Source organism: Dipteris shenzhenensis, chromosome 27 (genome assembly GCF_047967505.1).
Source record: "Dipteris shenzhenensis isolate YYH24624 ecotype China chromosome 27, Dip_SZ_1.0, whole genome shotgun sequence".
Taxonomy (NCBI): domain Eukaryota; kingdom Viridiplantae; phylum Streptophyta; class Polypodiopsida; order Gleicheniales; family Dipteridaceae; genus Dipteris; species Dipteris shenzhenensis.
Genome location: NC_141622.1, coordinates 18693566 through 18710781, shown reverse-complemented (window position 1 = coordinate 18710781; position 17216 = coordinate 18693566). Strand labels below are relative to the sequence as shown.

The 17216-nt window shown below is 39.6% G+C and overlaps 1 pseudogene; it reads left to right on the top strand.

Moving 5' to 3' along the window:
- Positions 1–11652: 11652 nt before the first annotated feature.
- On the top strand, positions 11653–12654 carry LOC147883982 (tetraspanin-8 pseudogene; annotated as a pseudogene).
- Positions 12655–17216: the final 4562 nt, after the last annotated feature.

The following is a 17216-nucleotide window of genomic DNA, read 5'->3' as shown; positions in this document are numbered from 1 at the left end:
GTCCATTGGGACCTTAAATGCTGCAAGATGTCGATATATGGTTGGTTCTTTAGAACTATTTGAACCTCCATGTTAGCCATCGATGATATCTTGTAGCTCACACCGACCGGCGGAGCATTGACAACAATGCGCGACTTCCTCCTTCTATAGAATCTCTTCCTTGCAGCAAACACTTGCTTCTTCTTATGATGCACTTTCCACAGAAAATTTTGTTGCAAGTATTGAGTGATGGCTTGCAAGAATCCAATAATTATATTCCCGTAATCTTTGTTTCTGTACCTCATCCTTGTGCATTGGAGTGTTTGAGTGCATGTGGAATGGCATGAGATATGTGATTATTGCTAGGTGTTTTGACATAGTAGCAAATTTGTGGACCAATTCATTGACATAGGAAAGAGTGCAGGTTCTCTACACATATTGACTTGGTGCTTTATGGCAGATCACAACCGGAACCGACACCTTGAAATGGGACATATAACTCTGCATAATCCATAAATCTTGACAAGATAGTATTCTTCTTCTCAAAATTTTCAATTTTCTTTTGAATTGCTTTATAATCAATATTTTTCATTGCTTTCTCGTGTGGCATTATTCTATCTTCTATTCCAGACACATTTGGCTTGTCCCCCAGAGTGCTTGTATCCCCAGTCATCTCTTTGTCAATTCCAATTGTGCCAAACACCTTCTCTTTATCCGTTACAGTGCTAGATAGTGGACTTGAATCTTTCTCCTCAGCTTTCTCTTTGCCTTTTTCTTCAATTCTCTTGAGTTTCTTTGATCTCTTATTACTCATGGCAAATGTTATCTTCCTTTAAAGTCTTTAACACTATAGAAAAGGCATCCAAGATTTGAGTGTTGTTTAAATTCTCATGGTCAATGGTCCATCCCTTCGATTTGCATGTACCAATAGTATGGCAAGCATGCAGATGCGAGGTGATGCATAAGCCAATCAATGCAACGACCAAAGATAGTTTTCTTCCCACATAAAAATCGTGATTTAAGAGTCACATGGTAAGATTCTATTGCTCCATTGGTATCTTGGTTTGCATGAGGAAGTGTACGAACACATCGCACCCACATTGCTGCAATAGAGAGTAGATATGAGTTTTGAGAGCATTAAATATCCTCATGTGAACACAAGGAAGAGTTTTAGGAAAAGGGTTATGGGTTGTAGGCTTCTAATACTAAAATGAAGTCAGCGAGCCCATCTCTCCTCGAAGTATTCCATGAATGCAATCTCCACTGCAAAATCTTTTTTAAATTGTCCAATCAATAGTTATGCTTGCTCCATTAACTCTACACTAGACAAAGGCTTCTCTATCCACATATCCATAATGGATCCAATCCTTCTAAACATTTTTGCTCACCTGGGCCAGTCGTCATGAACCTTCTTGATGAGATGCTTCAACCAACAATGACGTACATGCCACAGGCAAAGGTATATCGGCACATTGAAGACATGCCTAGACAAGGAGAATATGAATTAGAGGCAAGGAAATGAAGACACGCTATGGTTAGGCAATGGCTAAAGTTTGCACCCTGGAGAAAGATGTAAGAGTACCTAAGAGCATTGATTTCAGCGTAGGCATCATCTACCATAAATGCATTCAACTCCCATGACTTGTTGACATCAAGTACATGGTTTCTTAACTCAATCAACCAGTAGATTATTGTGGTTGTAGTTGAGTTTGAGGTAATGATCCAAGCTAGTAGGACACCATTACGATGTCTATCAGATACCAAAATTGTGTATAGTTGAAACTATAAAAAAGAAAAAGCACTACTATTAGATAATGTGCACAGAAGGTACATTTGTATAAAGTTCTAAAATGTGACTCACAATTTTTGTACCTTATAAATATTGGTGCCAAATGTTGAATCCATCGAAACTAGTCTCTCATGACCAAACAAGTTCATCTTTTGTGACTGCCATGGTGATTGAATTCCTAGGATGAACTCACTCGAACCATCCATAGTTTGTTCTTTGTATGCAAGTACATTTTTCTTGTTCTCCATGACCCACATGCAAATGCTTTGGGCATCATTAGAATGTAGCTAATAGGTGTCAGATGCAAGGTGCTTGGCAGTATTCAATATATCTCTAACTGAGATAAAGTCATCCCTTACAAAGGCATAGTCTGGATTTGTTTGTTGCGGCCTTACATGCACTGATGCAATATGGTTATCAAGGACTTGCAATGGTGTGAACCCTTTGCACAACATGTCAAAAATCCAAGTTTTTTTCTCTATAGACAACCATGGAGCGAAGGCTACATTTGACCCACGAGCAACGTCTTCTTCAAGCTTTCCATGACAAAATCTATCGCTTGAATCAGTGTGGTGCATCATTATGTAAGAAATACATGCCACATCATCCCACTGGGTATAACTGTTGCCAAGTCTAGAGGTTTTGACACCTCATGCCTTGAGTCGATGGGGCCATATGAGCACCAATATCTATAAAGAAGAGTGATGGTACCAATCATTACAATGAAGACTTTCATATGACACAATGAATTCCAAAGGCCAGATTGAACTTACGTTTTCTTCAACAACCATGACTCAAGGGTCGAATGGAGAAGTGATTTTGGCTCCCTACGTTCTATCTTGTCAATGTGAAAGAATGTGGGAAAATCAGGGTTGTTGCTCTCCCCCTCAATTAAGTCATCTACACGATGCAATCCCACATATGCAACATGCATAACCTTATAGGGGGAGTAAGGATCCTCAACCAATTCCCAATTTAGGTGCCTCACACTGAAGCAACCTTCTAGTGGACATTGGAGTTTGCTGACATGATATCCAAATTTGAGTTTGGACAAGCATATGGGCGTGGACTCAATCAATGTAGGTCTATTACACAAGAAAATGTCCACATTAAAGAGGATATTGTTGTGCAAACATATGTAGCTATTGTGCACTTGATAGTGAACCATGCGTGAACTTACATCAAGCACTACAACATGTTGAATTCACCTAACATTAATAAGCACATCATTTCATAATAAAAATTAGTTTACAACGAAAGGAGTAGAGAGAATGATTTTGCAAAACATACGCATTGATAGGGAGTGATGATGAGGACGCCATGTGCTGAAGATGCTGGACTCCACCCGAGTGACTCCACGAGGCTAGTGATTCTCACAAGCAAGCGCACAATATATTGATCAAGCTCGGAAGATTAATATTGGGCTATCTCAATAATACATCTATCTCTCTCTCACACACAATAATACTCTTAATTCTCTAGTCTCTAAAAAACAATGAATGAATGAGAGAGGCCATGTCAGTAACATCCTTGTTGTCTTCCTTGGACTTGATGAGTACAAGGTCGCCTGTCTCTATCTCTTCTTGGATCTTTCTCACACTGTCATCATCCAATCCCAACAAGTGTCTCATATATGTTATGGTCGGTTGATGACCTCTCTCCTACATTGATCTCAAAATTTGTTTGCATTTTTCATATATGTCGTCCTCATAGGTCACTATGTAGGTGTCTTTGGTGGCGAAGTTGGCACCCATTGACACATTTGCAATTGACACAAAATTCCAAAAAGAAAATCATAAACAATACATATAATAGATGAGATTGAGTCAAACATCCGTAGCATTCTTTCAAAATTGATGACACTTTGATTATTCTCACTTAAGAGAGAGTGGCACTAGTGCCATTCTCATGATTCTCTGAATGAAAAATGGCACTTTAGCATTTCTCGGAGAGAGTAGATTAAGAATGGCGCCAGTATGACTCTCTCTTTTGTGGAATAACTAGATCCACTCTCCAAAATAACTTGTAACTTGAATTGAAAAATATACTTGAAAATTTCGTGAACAAATATAGCAATAAAAAGAGAGGAATATTACATCCCAATTTTGGCGATTCGCATGACCTTTCACAAGTCCTGGGGCCGGCTTATTTGGTCGTCCAAACGCAGTCCATTGGGACCTTAAATGCTGCAAGATGTCGATATATGGTTGGTTCTTTAGAACTATTTGAACCTCCATGTTAGCCATCGATGATATCTTGTAGCTCACACCGACCGGAGCATTGACAACAATGCACAACTTCCTCCTTGTATAGAAGCTCTTCCTTGCAGCAAACACTTGCTTCTTCTTGTGGTGCACTTTCCATAGAAAATTTTGTTGCAAGTATTGAGTGATGGCTTGCAAGAATCCAATAATTATATTCCCACAATCTTTGTTTCTGTACCTCATCCTTGCACATTGGAGTGTTTGAGTGCATGTGGAATGGCATGAGATATGCGCATATTGTCAGGTGTTTTGACATAGTAGCAAATTTGTGGACCAATTCATTGACATAGGAAAGAGTGAAGGTTCTCTACACATATTGACTTTGGTAACCAATTCTGTAAAAGGAAAAGGCAAAGCATCCAAGCAGTAGGGTGAGGCTTCTACCTCCTCATCCCAAGACTCTTAATGTGAATATGTTTTTGCAAGATTTCTCCTTGCAACCTGCATTTCAATACATACCATAGAAAATCTCACTAGTGTCAGTCACATGAAAAATGGCACCAGAGCGATTCTTTAAAATCCAACCTTCATGGGGCAATGTTGTGATTCTCTATGTGACTGACACCAATGGGATTGGCACTAGTGCTATTCTAATTTATGAGAATTTGTGGATAATGGCACTATGGCTAATGCCTGAAAAATATCATGCATAAATTTTCCCACATATGTTTCCATCTCCCCTTTAGCATGACACTGCTGCCAATCTACTTAACATTGACATAGTATGGGAGTGGCAAATTAAGATTGTGGAGAATGGCACCAGTGCCATTCTGATAGAGAGTGACATTCTAATCCATGTGAGTTTACAGATAGTGGCACTATGCCAATGTCTCATAAATGTTATGCATAAATGTTCCACATCTGTTTCCATCTTCCCTGTTAGCATGGCACTGCTACCAATCTACTTAACACTGACATAGACATAGAATGAGAGTGGAAAACCAATTGAGATCGTGGAGATTAGCATCAGTGCTATTCTCCACAAACTCCCATGGATTAGGATGTGGGTTCCAATCTACTTAACACTAACATAGACATAGAATGAGAGTGACACCAGTGCCAGTCTAATAGAGAATGGCACCAGTGCCATTCTGACAGAGAGTGCTATCCTCATTAGGGAAATTTGGAGCTCATTTTGGGGCCCTGTAAGGACTTTTCTTGAGAATACTCTCTCAAAAAAGAGGGGAATGAATAATTTTTTGCAGATTAGCTCAAAACTTCTCGGACTTGGCATTTCTAGAACCTACTCTTTGAGGGCTTTCCAATGATATATACCATGATGGGGTTTGGACATGGGAATGGAAAGATATAGGAAGATTCCTCTCTTTTAGGAATGTACCTATGTTACGTGAATATTCTCCTATAAGAAAGGAATCTTCAATGTATCTTTCCATTCCCATGTCCAAACCCCATCATGGCATATATCATTGGAAAGCCCTCAAAGAGTAGGTTCAAAACATGCCAAGTCTGACAAGTTTTGAGCTAATCTGCAAAATATTATCCATGCCCCACTTTTTTGAGAGAATATTGTCAAGGGAAGTCCTTAGAGGGCCCCAAAATGAGCTCCAAATTTCCCTAATGGATAGAGAGTGCTAATTCTAATAGAGAGTGCCAATGTCTCAAAAATGTTATGCATAAATGTTCCCACATTTGTTTCCATCTTCCCTCTTAGCATGGCACTACTGCCAATCTACTTAACACTAACATAGACATAGAATGAGACTGGCAAACTAATTGAGATTGTGGATATTGACACCAGTGCCATTTTCCACAAATAGGGTCGAAGCTTAGCATGGCACCACTGCCAATCTACTCCTTACATGTTTAATGTGAATATGTTGTTACAAGATTTCTCCTTGCAACCTCTATTTCAATATATACCATAACCAATCTCACTAGTGCCACTCACATGAATTGCATGAGATTGGCACAAGTGCCATACTGTACAAACTCACATGGAGAATTCTCTACAATCTGAATTCAGTGGGCACCGATCTCATTCTTGCTACTGTGACTGACACAAATGAGATTGGCACCAGTGCCATTTTGATAGAGAATGGCACCAGTGCCATTTCGATAGAGAGTGCCATTCTAATCCATGAGACTTTGTCTATAGTGGTAGTGTGCCAATGTCTCAAAAATGTTATGCATAATTAATGTTCCACATCTGTCTCCATTTCCCCTATCAGCATGGCATTGCTGCCAATCTACTTAACACTGACCTAGACATAGAATGAGAGTGGCAAACTAATTCAGATTGTGGAGAATGGCTTGAGATTGGAACCTATGCCATTCTGCACAAACTCACATGGAGTAGGATGGCACCACTTCCATACTAATCCATGTTAGTTTTTGTAGAATGGCACCGGTGCCATTTTATCAAAAATATCAATGCATAAATATTTATGTTTAGCATGGCATCGCTTGCCAATCTACTCCGTACATGTTTAATGTGAATATGTTGTTACAGAATTTCTCCTTGCAACCTCCATTTCAATATATCCCATAGCCAATCTCACTAGTGCCACTCACATGAATTGCATGAGATTGGCACCAGTGCCATTCTGTACAAATGCACATGGAGAATTCTCTACAATCTAACTTCAGTGGGCACTAATCTCATTCTCTCTGTGACTAACACAAATGAGATTGGCAATATTGCCATTCTGATAACACCAACTCCATTCTAATAGAGAGTGCCATTCTAATCCATGACAGTTTCTGTATAGTGGCACTGTACCAATGTCTCAAAAATGTTATGCATAAATGTTCCACATCTATTTCGATTTTCCCTATCAGCATGGCACTGCTGCCAATCTACTTAACATTGACCTAGACATAGAATGAGAGTGGCAAAGTAATTCAGATTGTGGAGAGTGGCTTGAGATTGGCACCTATGCCATTCTGCACAAACTGACATGGAGTAGGATGGCACCACTGCCATCCTAATCCATGTTAGTTTTTGTAGAATGGCACACGTGCCATTGTATCAAAAATATCAATGCATAAATATTTCTGTTTAGCATGGCACCGCTACTAATCTACTCCTTACAGGCTTAATGTGAATATGTTGTTACAGGATTTCTCCTTGCAACCTCCAATTCAATATATCCCATAGCCAATCTCACTAGTGCCACTCGCATGAATTGCATGAGATTGGCACCTGTGCCATTTTGTACAAACTCACATGGATAATTCTCTAAATCCTAACTTCAGTGGGCAATGATGTGATTCTCTATGTGGCAGACACAGATGAGATTGGCACTAGTGCCATCTTGATACAGCCATTCTGATAGAGAGTGCAATTCTAATCCATGATAGTTTGTGGATAGTGGCACTGTGCCAATGTCTCAAAAAATGTTATGCATAAAACTTCCACATCTGTTTCCATCTTCCTTGTCAGCATGGCATTGCTGCCAATCTATTTAAGACTGACATAGACATAGAATGAGAATGGCACCAGTGCCATTCTGATAGAGAGTGCCATCCTGATAGAGAGCGCTAATTCTGATAGAGAGTGACAATGTCTCAAAAATGTTATGCAAAAATCTTCCCACATCTGTTTCCATCTTCCCTGTTAGCATGGCACTACTGCCAATCTACTTAACACTGACATAGACTTAGAATGAGAGTGGACCAAACTAAATGAGATTGTGGAGATTGGCACCACTGCCATTCTACACAAACTCTCATGGATTAGGATGGCTCCCAAGGTCCAAGTTTAGCATGGCACTGCTGCCAATCTACTCCTTACATGTTTAATGTGAACATGCTATCACAACATTTCTGCTTGCAACCTCTATTTCAATATATATCATAGCCAATCTCACTAGTATCACTCACATGAATTTCATGAGATTGGCACCAGTGCCATTCTGTACAAACTCACATTGAGAATTCTCTCCAATCTAACTTCAGTGAACACTGATATGATTCTATGTGTGACTGACACAAATGACATTGGCACCAGTGCCATTCTGCTAGAGAATGGCACTAGTGCAATTCTTATAGAGAGTGCCATTCTGATCCATTAGATTTTGTGGATAGTGGCACTGTGCCAATGTCTCAAAAATGTTATGCGTAACTGTTCCACATCTATTTCCATCTTCCCTATCAGTAGGGCACTGTTGCCAATCTACTGAACACTGAAATGGCACGAGCGCCATTCTGATAGAAAATGGCACCAGTGCCTTTCTGATAGAGAGTTCCATCCTGATAGAGACTTCCAAGGTCTCAAAAATGTTATACATAAATGTTCCCACATTTTCCATCTTCCCTATTAGCATGGCACTGCTGCCAATCTACTTAACACTGACATAGACATAGAATGAGAGTGCCAAACTAATTGAGATTGTGGAGATTTGCACCAGTGCCATTCTCCACAAACTCCCATGGATTAGGATGGCTGCTGGGGTCGAAGTTTAGCATGGCACCATTGCTAATCTACTCCTTACATGTTTAATGTAAATATGTTATTACAAGATTTCTCCTTGCAACTTAACACTCACATAGACATAGAATGAGAGTCGCAAATGAATTGAGATTGTGGAGATTGTCACAAGCGCCATTTTCCAGCAACTCTCATGGATTAGGATGGATCCCATGGTCCAAGGTAAAATAATTCCCATGCATCCTATTTCCAAAGCTGAAGGTCATTCTGATAGAGAATGGCACGCATGCCATTCTGATAGAGAGTGCCATCCTGATAGAGAGTGCTAATTCTAATAGAGAGTGCCAATGTCTAAAAAAGTTTATGCATAAATTTTCCCACATCTGTTTCCATCTTCCCTATTAGCATGGCACTACTGCCAATCTACTTAGCACTGACATAGACATAGAATGAGAGTGGCAAACTAATTGAGATTGTGGAGATTGGCACCAGTGCCATTATCGACAAACTCTCATGGATAAGGATGGCTCCCATGTTCCAAGTTTATCATGGCACTACTGCCAATCTACTCCTTACATGTTTAATGTGAATATACTGTCATAGGATTTCTCCTTAAAACCTCTATTTCAATATATACCATAGCTAATCTTACTAATGCCACTCACATGAATTGCATGAGATTGGCACCTATGTCATTCTGTACAAACTCACATGGAGAATTATCTCCAATCTAACTTCAGTTGGCAATGATCTCATTCTCTGTGTGACTGACACAAATGAGATTGGCACCAGTGCCATTCTTATAGAGAGTGCCATTCTAATCCATGCGAGTTTGTGGATAGTGGCACTGTGCCAATGTCTCAAAAATGTTATGCATAAATGTTCCACATATTTCTCCATCTTTCCTATCAGCAAGGCACTATTGCCAATCTACTTAACACTGACATAGACATAGAATGAGAGTGGCACCAGTGCCATTCTGAGAGATAGTTAGATCCTGATAGAGAGTGCCAATTCTGATGGAGAGTGCCAATGTCTAAAAAATGTTATGCTTAAATGTTCCCACATCTCTTTCCATCTTCCCTATTAGCATGGCACTGTTGCCAATCTACTTAACACTGACATAGACATAGAATGAGAGTGGCAAACTAGCTGAGATTGTGGAGATTGGCACTAGTACCATTCTCTACAAACTCTTATGGATTAGGATGGCTCCCAGTCGAAGTTTAGCATGGCACCACTTCCAATCTACTCCTTATATGTTTAATGTGAATATGCTGTTACAGGATTTCTCCTCGCAACATATACTTCAATATATACCATAACCAATCTCACTAGTGCCACTCACATGAATTGCATGAGATTGGCACAAGTGCCATTCTCTACAAACTCACATGGAGAATTCTCCACAATCTAACTTCAATGGGCACTGATCTCATTCTCTCTGTGATTGACACATATGATATTGGCACCAGTGCCATTTTGATAGAGAATGGCACCAGTGCCATTCTGATAGAGAGTACCATTGTAATCCATGAGAGTTTGTGTATAGTGGCAGTGGTCCAATGTCTCAAAAATGTTATGCATAAATGTTCCACATCTGTTTCCATTTCCCCTATCAGCATGGCACTACTGCCAATCTACTTAAGACTGACCTAGACATAGAGTGAGAGTGGCAAACTAATTCAGATTGTGGAGAATGGATTGAGATTGGCACCTATGCCATTCTACACAAACTGACATGGAGTAGGATGGCACCACTTCCATCCTAATCCATGTTAGTTTTTGTAGAATGGCATAGGTGCCATTGTATCAAAAATATCAATGCATAAATATTTTTGTTTAGCATGGCACCAATGCCAATCTACTCCTTACATGTTTAATGTGAATATGCTATTACAGGATTTCTTCTTGCAACCTCCATTTCAACGTATCCCATAGCCAATCTCACTAGTGCCACCCTCTCCCGTCCCTCTTCTTCTGCTTATTAATTCATGATTGCAACAAGCTGGGAGTCGCTAAAGTGACACTAGTGGATGGCATTTGCATGGATTGCTCTCAACCCAGAGTAGGTTGTTGGAGTACTCCATCGACCTTCCTGCAAGATCCCCACAACACGTGGGTCACCGCTGAACTACACAATTTACATTCTATGTCTCTCTTTTCTTACAGAGTATGATTTTGTATCCCCTTTGAAGAGGTCTTTTTTATACATCACCTCATGCGAGAGCATGAATTTGTATCCCCCTTTAAGGGCTTTTTTGTAATGCATGATGACTATACTTCCATATACGTGTATCTATTGTAGCATGCTAACTTGGGTGCACTCCATCGCACTATATTATGATGACTTACAGTTGGAACCAAATGGGTGTCTTTTTTCATTATATGCTCAGTGTTGGTATACATGTCATTGTATGCATCGGTTGAAGATAGTCTTTGATGAAAATGCTGATGTTTATACCAACAACATGTCATTGTATGCATCGGTTGAAGATAGTCTTTGATGAAAATGCTGATGTTTATACCAACATACATGTGTTGGGAATAGCATAGTACAATAATTTACCATTTTAAATAGGCACTTTCATAAAGATGCAATGCTTAACTTTTTGACACTCAAGAAGAAACTTTATTTCTTCACAAATTTTATCCAAATTTTTGTGGAAAACAAGTCAATACCAAAGGGCTCCATGGAGCCATTCCCCATACATGTTATAAGCCAAAGCGCAAAGTGCTCCGGGGAGCTATTTCTCCACACATGTTATAAGGCCTACAAGACCGCACTAGGTCTAACGACGTCCAAAGGTGGATGCATAGAATAGAATGTTTGAAAATTTCATCACCCATGCACAACGCGTAACGTTGAGAAGGTCCGTGAACCGGATAACTACGTTATGTTTGACGCCCTCGCTAGATTTTTCCTCATGTCCCATACCTTCTATGTATATCATAATAATATATATGCTGCCTTTCATCCTTGCCCATCGGTCTTTTCTCCTCTTGTTGGCGAGGCCAACCAGTCGTTACAATAGCCGACTTCTGTTTTTCGTTGCATTTCACCTCTCTTTTGTGCAAGTACCAAGCATTTCCCTAGTGTGTTAACTCTGTGTGTGTGTGTGTGTGTGTGTGTGTGAAAGAGCGATCAGCTTTTCACAAAAAACCAAGTGTGTGAAAGAGAGAGCGCGCAGCCCACCACGCACTACGAGCGCATAGACAACTGCATCCTTATGGGTTTCAGTAATGTTCTCCTCGGCTTCCTCAATTTCCTCTCCTTGCTTGCATCTATTGTTATCCTTGCAATCGGTATTGCGATTGCTTTCAACGATCAAGCCTCCGAATGCTCTCGTCTCCTGCACTGGCCTCTGATCGGCATAGGTCTGTTCATTTTGTTGGTCTCCTTAGTGGGCGTTATCGGTGGCTGTGCCAGAGTCAGACCTCTGATTTTCCTCTACCTCGCAATCATGCTGGTTTTTATCATCCTGCTATTCTCAATTACTGTTTTCGCACTCGTCGTCACCCACAAACGGTCTGGGGAGAGTGTAGCTGGACGTAATTACGAAGACTATCACTTAACCAAATACTGTAAGTGGCTACAGAGAACACTCAGAAAAATTCACATATGGCGGAAAATTAAAGTTTGTATCCGAGAATCCAAAGTCTGCCAGAAACTGAGTTTCGAAGACGCCGATGCCTTCGCCAAGGCACATTTGACCCCGTTGCAGGTACTGTTCTTACTGTATATGTTTTATGGAGAGATGGTGGGGAAACCTTTCTGCTAAAGCATCTGAGTTTATTCGCAGTCAGGATGTTGTAAGCCACCAACCGGCTGCAATTTCTCGTACGTAGCGCCTACTGACTGGAGAGCGAGTAAGATGTTGGACGTAACAAGGAAAGGCGGTGACCCCGACTGTAATGTCTGGAGCAACGATCCGTCCAAGCTCTGCTACGACTGTGATTCATGCAGGGCAGCCGTCCTGGAGAGCCTAAGGGTCGATTGGGCGATTGTGAATGCGGTGGTGCTGATCATCCTGGTGCTGATCTACTCTTTGGGATGCTGCGCGGCATTCAGCGGTCGACGAACGCGTCGCGGACAACCAATAACGATAGTAGAAAAAAGCATGAACTCCAGGAGAGCTGGCTGGAACGGAGCTGGGAATAATGTGAAAATTACTCAATTGCAGCAGATGGGAACTGGCCCGAAAGGTGAGGCAGTTTATCTTATCGCGTAAATGCAGCAAAAACAAAGGTTCCTTCTAGCTTTGTGATACAAAACAGCCCCAATTCAATTTATTGAATTGTTCCTTTGAAGCTTCTCTATACAAATGCACTTACCAGAAAACGCGTAATTGTAAGAACCTACCTTGGTAGTTGCCATCAACAGCATATTTGATTCATTTGTCTCCAGAATGCATCCACATTTTAACTTTTGAGTTTCTTTACATGTAATAGTCCTTTTAAGGAGCATTTAAGAGAGAATTATGATCATTGTAATAGAGAATGCAAGGGGTTGGATCGTAATAACTAGGAAAATGAATTTTGGGTCTTCAAGGGTCTCTCAATTTTCTATAATTGAAGTTACTAATGCTTATCTAGGATTTTGATTAGAGTTTGTAATAGCATAGAAAAGGGAATATTCTCTTATTCAATACCTTGGCATCAAGTCTCTTGTAAAAGCAAGTAGTTTGTTGTGAAGGTGCCAAACGAATGTGTCATTACAATTGAATATTTCATAATTAAAATGTGGCCAGGAGCATCAAGCATTGTTTACATAAGAACATGGAGGAAAGAGGTTTAACATTAATCTTTACCATTGAATATTTCATAATTAAAATGTGGCCACTAGCATCAAGCAATGTTTACATAAGAACATGGAGGAAAGAGGTTGAAATCAACCCTTGTGTCTAAATATGCAATGCATTATGCTAAGGATAAAAAATTCCCACCAAAGTGGCTCTCTTCTTGTATTTGGTGGATCAATTACTTTTACGAGGTGTTATAGTATGTTAAGCACAACCAAGGGACAATCGATTATAAGATTTTGAAATGCTTTAAGATTTCATTTTAAAGATTGTAAGCCATGCTTTAGTTGTTTGCTTCATTTGGCTCGAAATAAGTAATATATACACGTGTTTTAAAACTTAGTATTGAATTGCAGTAGGTTGATGAAGAGATTTGAACATGCGAAATGTCTAAAGTTGGGAGGGAAGCTCTAGGAAATAATCTATTTGTAAAGATGGGGGCATGAAATATAAAAGACGCATGTGTGCATGTGTTCCATTGCATACAAGTGTTTTAGAATAACAACGGTAAAGGGTTGGTGAAGTTTTGCTTTCCTAAATGTAGCAAATTGACAATCTCTATCCTGTGAGCAAGAATATTTTATATCCTAAAGGGTAGGGCAACTCACGTACCATTTGACACGACTTAGTACAATGTGCGATGTTTAGTGAAGCTAAGCTTTGTTAAAGGCCTATAGTTGTGATCCATCTCACAAGAATTAAGAAAACCATCTATAATTATGGACTTTTCAAGAACTTATTAGAAGGAAGCAAAATTTTAAAATGTTCAACGTCCTCTATTGAAGTTCCTCAATAGGCCAAATGTTGGAGAAATAAAGAGTATACGTTGTTAAATTCTCTAAGCTAACAAATTAGTTTAGTCTTTAGATTCTTTGGTCAAAAAACATAGATAAATCAATTTATATGTATATTCTATTTCTTCTCTCTCAAGAATCTACAAATCAAAATAGATTCGCCCCATATTGGAAAATACAAAATGAAGAATTAAAATAATCTCCTATATAGGTACCTCGGTAAATCAAAGCATGGAAAAAGTAGTAAATAACTCTCCGAACTAAGGCAATCCATGGTTACAATCCAAAACATCATCTAAGCATATTTCTATATTTTTATAAAAATTGTTCTAGAGAGAGAGAATCCAAGCTAATTGTTAAGAGTGAGAGTGTCAAGAGAGAGAAATTCCTAGCTAGTGTTATGAGTGAGTGTTTCACACTCATACATGAATATCTCATCATGCAAAAGCCCATACTCTTTGGGCATTTTGTTTAACTAACTCTCATTCTCATGTCTTTAACACACTCTTGTGCATTTTTCCTTGGTGTCCATTTATCCTCAATCCTATCAATGAGTGAAGGGTGTAAGCATGTTAAGGTGGAACATTTTTAAGCTATTTAGTTGGTGTTCATAGTTGGTGGCTTGATAATAAGGGCTATTAGTAATTGAAGGTCAAAAGAAGACCTAACTTCAATAGATAACTGAAATTCCACTTGATGTCAACATGAACTAAAGTGTTTACAACCTCATGCACGAAAATGCAAAGAAGATGTACCCTAGGGTCACCACAGGATATAGAAATTTCTTTTTGCTACCCCCATCTTGGAGAGCTCTTTCTCCATGTTGAACATCTATGTATGCTTTCTCCTTGTTGAATACATGTGCACACAACTCTAGTTGGATCAAATACAACTACTTCTCCCAATTAAATATTTGTGCACGTTTTCTTTATGGCTTTGTCTTCAAATTTGTCTTCAAATTTACTATGCAACAATATGTATGCCTCTCATTGCTTGAGTTGCTAAATGTAAATGTGCTACCATTGCATACATGAGCCAACCAAAACTTGTTACTACTTTGTAAAAATTTCTAAAAGCATATTGAACTTTTGGCTTATTGCTTGCCAATAAATAGATTCTAGATTGAAATTTTGAGCTTGATCAAGAGTTGTCATTATAAAAATTTGGGACTAAAAAAGAAGCTCTATGAGAGAGCCGTTGGGATGGTGACATGAAAGGATAAGGTGAATAAAATTGAGTATAATATTGGCTAGTGGAGGGAAATGGAATATTGAAAGGGCTTGACTTTCCTATTTTTTTATTAAATGGACCAAAGTTTGATGTAGACCTCCCACTTGCTGCATCAAATCTCCCATCATATTTTTTATATGTAACCAAACTGAAAAACCTAGTTCTCAACCAATCTTTGCTATTTTTCTTGAAATCAAATCCTCTCATCGAACTACTACTCTCCTATCCTTCTCACAAATTTCTCTTCATTCTCTCTCATTTTGACCTCCCTATCATGGGATGAATTTTCACGTCAAAATCTTATCGTTTCCCTTCTGTACGTGTGTTCCGCTCCATTTAACTTTCATTATTTCAAGAATTTCCAAAATTTTGAACAAGATCCAAATTTCAAGGTGTAAAGACATATTTGAATCTCTTTTAGTGTAGAACATGACCATGTTAATTTGAATAATTTCTACTCATGGCATATTGTTAAATTCATCTCATACTCAAGATTTTGATAGGTTTTCTTACTAAAGGGAGTTGGCACCCCAAGCTGCGTACCTACCGCTTCTTCCTCAGATCTCGTCTCTCTGTACGGATCTCTGGATGGGATCAAACGACATGCCTCCTTAAGAATGAAACAAGTTAGAAAAGCTAAGAGCGTTGATTGTAAGGAAATGGTGATAGTCAAACCATAACGAAGAGGAATATGGTATACTGACATGATGCACCACCACCCTTTCCCAATTGATGTGGACAACTCCTCCTCAATTAGCTAGATATGAATGACAAGACATTTGAACGATTGAACATATTAGAAATTCAGTAGAAGATAAATATATACTTAGCATCGTTGCCGAGTTTGCCACCACTCCCAAGGTGCGAAGGACCTATGGTCTCCAAGCGTATCCTCGCTGCCCTCCGCTGAGGCTCAAACGTATCTGGATTCTCCCTGTAAAGCTTCTTCGCTTTCTTCCAATCCTTCGGGTCTGCCCAACCTGGCTTGTGCTTACCTTTGATTACAACATCCCTTAGTTTGTATCTACGAGACATAAGGAGCTCCCCAATGCAAGTAAGCATGGCATTTGTTTCAAACTCAACCCCTTTAGGATTTGAAAATTGTCTCTTGAGGGCTTCTATGGAGGCTTATGCTATTTCCAAGGTTTGAATATATCATTGGGGAAGTGGGTGCTCACCAACCTCCTAATGTAATTAGTGACCACCTTCCAGTCCTCATCCTGTATAACCTCCCCAACACTGTTCACTCTGTAGGAAAGGTCCTCATGCAAAAAAAAGTCTGAAGAATTCATGGTGGATGGAGTAGTAGAGCTAGAGCGAGGGCTGATGCAAGCCCTTAAGGAGCAAGGAGTAGCACAGGAAGTGGTCTTTGGGGTGCCACGGCCTGTGAGTGGAGAGGGCAAGGGACCTGACTGATACTGCATCTCATGACAAAGTGGAGACCTATAGGGATGTGAGTGTGAAGACTCGTCTACATCCCTCGAGCCACCACAACAACGTCGACCATTGCTACTCTTCCTAGACCTACGATGGGTATGCCCAAGTGATGACCCCTCGCTGGAAGGGGCTACAGGGGACGGATGTCGACGTAGGTAAAGTCGTCGATGACCCTGATCTACCTTCGAGGGGTGTGAGAGAGGGAATACCTGAGGTCCTATGACAATAGAGAGAAGAATCCTGCTGCACTTTGGCTTCGTGCTATATGTATATACAAGCACTTTTGGGGCCATGAATTAATATACACTCTTGTTATTTTTTTGGCATTCAATTTCCTTGTGCAATGTTTTATCCATGAATGCTTTGTTATGTAAAATGTTTTGGAGTTGTAATGTTTTATTCGGAATTGTAATCGTTAGCTTGTATATGACAAATTCTAGTACTTCATCCCTCGTTTAATAATATATAACAAATTCCCAATAGCTATAGACGTGCACGGAATCATGCAAATTAAAATGATGTTGGCTATAG